Genomic DNA, 6232 nt, shown 5'->3' on the forward strand with positions numbered 1-6232 from the left:
CTTTCATAAGTTTCTCAGAGATTCATGACCTTAAAAAGGTCCAAACTACTAATAATTAGTTCACACTCACGTCCTCAGTTATATTCAACTTTGTAATAAATATTCGGTTGAGCCATATACAACTGCCAATATATAACCATTTTTAACCTACAAAAACAGCAATATTATAAGACTCAGCCTAATATCTTAGATCAATTGATAGGAAGCATGAAAAACTAAGGAAGAAAAAAATATGTTGTGCCCAAAATCAAATTTGAAAGAAATCTGGGCATTCTGAGGTGTGGGATAGAAAGTTATTGCAATTAAAGAGAATAAGGATAAATATAAAATCCTATACTGAGCAGAATTAACAACATTTTTCAAGTATAGAATAGCAGAGCTATTTCACCGTGCAGGTGAAACCCCAAGGATATAAATGACAACAGGCTCCACGTTAGATAATGACATGGCAGTGTTACTAACAAATGCTAACACAATCTTAGCATTAAGAAAATCAAAGACATTCACCAAGTACTCACTTCATGCAAGACTTTGTCTCTGATATCTTTAGATTTACTTTTCTCATTTAGTTCTCCCAATAGTACTTTGAGGTAAGTATTAACAGCTCCATTTCACAGGTGATGAAAATGAGCATCAGAAAAGCCACAATTAATGTTCCATAGTATCAGTTCCATAGTATCGGTGATGGAAAATGTAATAAGCATAATTATTAATAATTTATTAATAGTAATTATTGATATAATTTACCGAGCTTTCTGCAAACAAGGAAGTATGATGAAACACATTACACTATCATTTCATTTAATAATGATATTATTATTGAATAACTCTATTACGTAAATATTATTTCCATTTTACAAATGAAAAAATTGAGGTTCAGAGATTGTAACTAGCTTTATAAAGGTCTTCAGACTCCAGCATCAGATACAAAAGCAACAGCACACAGATAGATTATTGAACCAGCAGTCATGATTGAAAAAGGTCAAATCCCTTATTTTATATATATCTCCAAATAATTTTGCTTCTCTGATGAAATTGTGACTGATACACCTGCATAAACTTATCCATGTTTAGGGTTATATAGGACTCTGGGAGATTATATGCCAAAATGTTAAATGGCTATGTCTGAGAAGTAGAGTTTGCTGTGAGTTTTGACTTTTGTTTGCTCATATTCATGCTCTAAACTTTTAACAGTAAACAATGTGTGTTTACTTGAGGCCTAATAATTTTTACAATAAAATAATTTTTAATCCTCCTCATTAGTGAGTCCATTTATTTAAAAAGGTAGTATAACTGAACCCATGAATTTGAGTTCAAAAGTGGTATGAAGGTGGTTCAAAAGTGGAAAATGCATGCAAGTTCCCCAGTACTCAGACATGTTGTTAAAGTATGTGGGAAACTGTGATAAAAGCTAAATTCTGCATTTAAAAAGCCAATTAGGGGAGCCAGAATAGTACTCTGTCTTGTAAATACATCAGCCCAGGGGTACTATTTCCTTCTGAAAGCCAGGAGATGATTCTTCCTGAGTGGGAGGTGGACAGGGATCAAGGGTGCCTATGCTGCTCTGGCAGAGTGAGGTCAGACACCCCAGGAAGTTGGGGATGTGGGGGAGGGAGTGTAGTTGCCTGCAGTGGCTACTTGCCATGGCCAGAAACTGAGCAAGGTGAAAGGCAAGCTGTAGTGACACTTTCCAGGAGGTGAGCCTGAGGGTTGTGCTGGAAAACATACAAAAGGAAGAAGTAGAAATGAGAGAGAGAGTCTGGTAAGAAGTTCAGACACAAATCGGAAATAAGATGTGGGCAAGAAATGGGCAACTGAGCCTTTGGGGGTGAGACAGGAAAAATGGAAAGAAGAGGAGAAGCCAGAAAAGTGGGAGGAACAGAGTGATCTGCCTCTCTGATCACACACCCTCTCCTGACAGAATGAAAACCACCTCTTTCCTGAGCTTGTCTCTTTCACCTAATTCATCTCTCACTTTCTGGTGTTCCCTTCTCTCTGCCATTTTCTCTCTTGCTGTGTTGGATATCAAAATCCCTTTTGTTGGGCACCTGGGTGTCTCGGTTGGTTGAAAAACTTTCTTTGGCTCAAGTCATGATCCTGGAGTGTGGGGATCAAGTCCCACATTGGGCTCCCAGCTCCATGGGGAGCCTGCTTCTCCCTGACCTTCTCCCCTCTCATGCTCTCTTTCATTGTCTCTCTCTCAAATAAATAAATAAAATCTTTAAAAAAAAAATCCCTTTTGTCCTGTGAAACCTAAATAAGACATAAATAGGAAAAGAATGCAGCTTTGGAAAGAGAGCAAGTGGAGAGGTAAAAAGGTTGTGGAACTCTAGCACGTGCCTCTAGTGAATTAAAAATTTGCAAATGAAACTACAAATAAGTCTTATGCATGGCACACAGAAACTCAGGCAGGGCTTGGGGCACTCCTGAGTGCTAATTTAATCTATGGCTCCTCATTTGCATTCCAATTATTATTTGGGCTGAAAGTTAGACATGTTCACAAACATGTGTTTAATAAAAACAGACCTTTCATTAGGATTGAATCTCTTGACAGAAACATAATCTTAGCGCATATATATATATATATATATGTGTGTGTGTGTGTGTGTGTGTGTGTGTGTGTGTGTGTATCTGTATTTGGAGATTTTAAAAATAAGGTTATAATTGAGGACAGGGATCAGACAATTACAGCCCAAAGGTCAAATCCAGTATTCCCCCCCCATCTTTTTTTACATAAACAATAGTTTATACATATTTTTAACAATTGAAAGAAAAATTTTAAAAAAGTAACATTTGTGGCACATGAAATCTACATTTCAGGGTCTAAAAATGAAGTTTTATTGGAAGACAGTCACACCACTCTCTCTGTATTATCTATGGCTGCTTTCGCTCTGCAATGGTGGAGTTGTGTAGTGATAGGAGAAATTCTATGGCCCACTGAAAGGGACATATTCACCATCTGGCCCATTGCAGGAGTTCGCCAACCCCTGACTTAGGGAATTGCTTACTGATAGAAAGTACTTTTTTCCTACATTGATTCTTATGGTCTGAAAGAAATAAGGTACTTCCAAAGGGCCAGGATGTCACTCTTCCCATGCCTCCCCTTAGATTCCCTATTCTTTTCTCTGTTATAGTGTTGCTCCAGAAAAAGTAGTCTATGGGTGTGTTAGTCTAACTTTATTTCTTAAAGGTTTTTTTGAACCATAAACACAGCACCGAGACTATAACCCTGGTGTTATTGTCTTTATTTGGTTTAAAAAAAAAAAAGGTAAATGAGTGAGTGAATAATAAATGAGTGTAAGAGCCAAGTATATTCTATTTTTGCTTTTCATGTTTACACTTACATGTCTGAGGACTGACACATCACCAAATCAAAGGAAAACCCCATCTTCTTCAGATAAACACCCTAGGCAGGCACAAAATTAAGTCTTAATTACTTAGCTCATGTTTTGTATTTTCTTGAATGACTAGTCTTTTCTAGATATTAAACCAAACATTATGCCAAGTGAAAATACATCAAAGCTTTCACAAGGACCTTGAGATTGTCATGCTTAGCTCTGGAATAATACTGATGCTCAAAACAGGAGGCATGGCCCTAAATAAGCTACACTTTCAACCCAGAAAATTTTTATAGAATTTCCACAACAGAAGATAAATAACTTGGAAAAAATTTTGCTTAACCATGTGATTTTCATGTAGTTTACAAGTGTAGGGAGAAGATTTCAGAAATCACAGAAATAATGGACACTTATAATGATAGTCTTTTCCAAAGCCTAAGCGAACACTTAGGCTAAAATTCATTTAATGAGTTAAATATCAGGAAATCTTATTAACTCAGCATGTAAGTTCAACTAGAAAAATATGTAAAAAATATTTTTTCTTTTTTTGAAATGGTAAAGATTCAACACAACTATAGCATCACTGTTTTCTCAGCAGCCTTTATAAAGCTTTCTTTTCTATATTCACATCTAATGGGTTTTATGTAGATGAGACCATTTTTTAAAATAATTTTTTATTTTTTATTAACATATAATGTATTATTAGCCCCCATGGTACAGGTCTGTGAATCGCCAGGTTTACACACTTCACAGCACTCACCATAGCACATACCCTCCCCAATGTCCATAACCCAACCCCCCCTCTCCCCACAGCAACCCTTAGTTCATTTTGTGAGATTAAGAGTCTTTTATGTTTGTCTCCCTCCCAATCCCATCTTGTTTCATTTTTTCCTTTCCTACCCCCCAAGGCCGCCAACGTTGCCTCTCGAATTCTTCATATCAGGGAGAGCATATGATAATTGTCTTTCTCTGATTTACTTATTTCCCTCAGGATGATACCCTCTAGTTCTATCCACGTTGCCACAAATGGCAAGATTTCATTTCTTTTGATGGCTGCATAGTATTCCATTGTATATATACACACCACATCTTCTTTATCCATTCATCTGTTGATGCACATCTAGGTTCTTTCCATAGTTTGGTTATTGTGGACATTGCTGCTATAAACATTCAGATGCACATGCCCCTTCGGATCACTATATTTATATCCTTAAGGTAAATACCCAGTTGTGCGATTGCTGGGTCGTAAGGTAGCTCTATTTTCAACTTTTTGAGGAACCTCTATACTGTTTTCCAGAGTGGTTGCACCAGCTTGCATTCCCACCAGCATCATAGGAGGGTTCCCCTTTCTCTGCATCCTCGCCAGCATCTGTCATTTCCTGATTGGTTAATTTTAGCTATTCTGACTGGTGTGAGGTGGTATCTCACTGTGGTTTTGATTTGTATTTCCCTGATGCCAAGTGATGTGGAGCACTTTTTCATGTGTCTGTTGCCCATCTGGATGTCTTCTTTGCAGAAATGTCTGTTCATGTCTTCTGTCCATTTCTTGGTTGGATTATTTGTTCTTTGGGTGTTGAGTTTGATAAGTTCTTTATAGATTTTGGATGCTAGCCCTTTATCTAATATGTCTTTTGCAATTATCTTCTCCCATTCGGTCAGTGGTCTTTTGGTTTTGTTGACTGTTTCCTTTGTTGTGCAAAAGCTTTTGATCTTGATGAAATTCCAATAGTTCATTTTTGCCCTTACTTCCCTTGCCTTTGGCGGTGTTTCTAGGAAGAAGTTGCTGCAGCTGAGGTTGAAGAGGTTGCTGCCTGTGTTCTCCTCAAGGATTTGGATGAATTCCTTTCCCACATTGAGGTCCTTCATCCATTTTGAGTCTATTTTCATTCGTGGTGTAAGGAAATGGTCCAGTTTCATTTTTCTGCATGGGGCTGTCCAGTTTTACCAACAGCAGTTGTTGAAGAGGCTGTCTTTTTTCCATTGGGCATTCTTTCCTGCTTTGTTGAAGATTAGTTGACTACAGAGTTGAGGGTCTATTTCTGGGCTCTCTATTCTGTTCCATTGATCTATGTGTCTGTTTTTGTGCTGGTACTATACTGTCTTGATGATGACAGCTTTGTAATAGAGCTTGGAGTCTGGAATTGTGATGCCACCAACTTTGGCTATCATTTTCAACATTCCTCTGGCTATTCGAAGGCTTTTCTGGTTCCACATAAATTTTAGGATTATTTGTTCCATTTATTTTAAAAGAGTGGATGGGATTTTGATTGGGATTGCATTAAATGTGTAGATTGCTTTAGGTAGCACAGACATTTTCACAATATTTGTTCTTCCAATCCATGAGCATGGGACATTTTTCCATTTCTTTGTGTCTTCCTCAATTTCTTTCATGAGTACTTTATAGTTTTCTGAATATAGATTCTTTACCTCTTTGGTTAGGCTTATTCCTAGGTATCTTATGGTTTTGGGTGCAATTGTAAATGGAATTGCCCCCTTAATTTCTCTTTCTTCTGTCTTGTTGTTGGTATAGAGAAATGAAACTGATTTCTGTGCATTGATTTTATATCCTGACATTTTACAGAATTCCTGTACAAGTTCTAGCAGATTTGGAGTGGAGCCTTTTGGGTTTTCCACATAAAGTATCATATCATCTACAAAGTGTGATAGTTTGACTTCTTCTTTGCCAATTTGGATGCCTTTAATTTCTTTTTGTTGTCTGATTGCTAAGGCTAGGACTTCCAGTACTATATTGAATAACAGTGGTGATAATGGACATCCCTGCCATGTTCCTAACTTAGCGGAAAAGCTCTGTTTTTCTCCATTGAGGATAATAGTCACTGTGGGCTTTCCATAGATGGCTTTGATGATATTGAGGTATGTACCTTCTGTCCCTA

This window comes from Martes martes (assembly GCF_963455335.1).
Source record: "Martes martes genome assembly, chromosome: 9".
NCBI classification, from domain to species: domain Eukaryota; kingdom Metazoa; phylum Chordata; class Mammalia; order Carnivora; family Mustelidae; genus Martes; species Martes martes.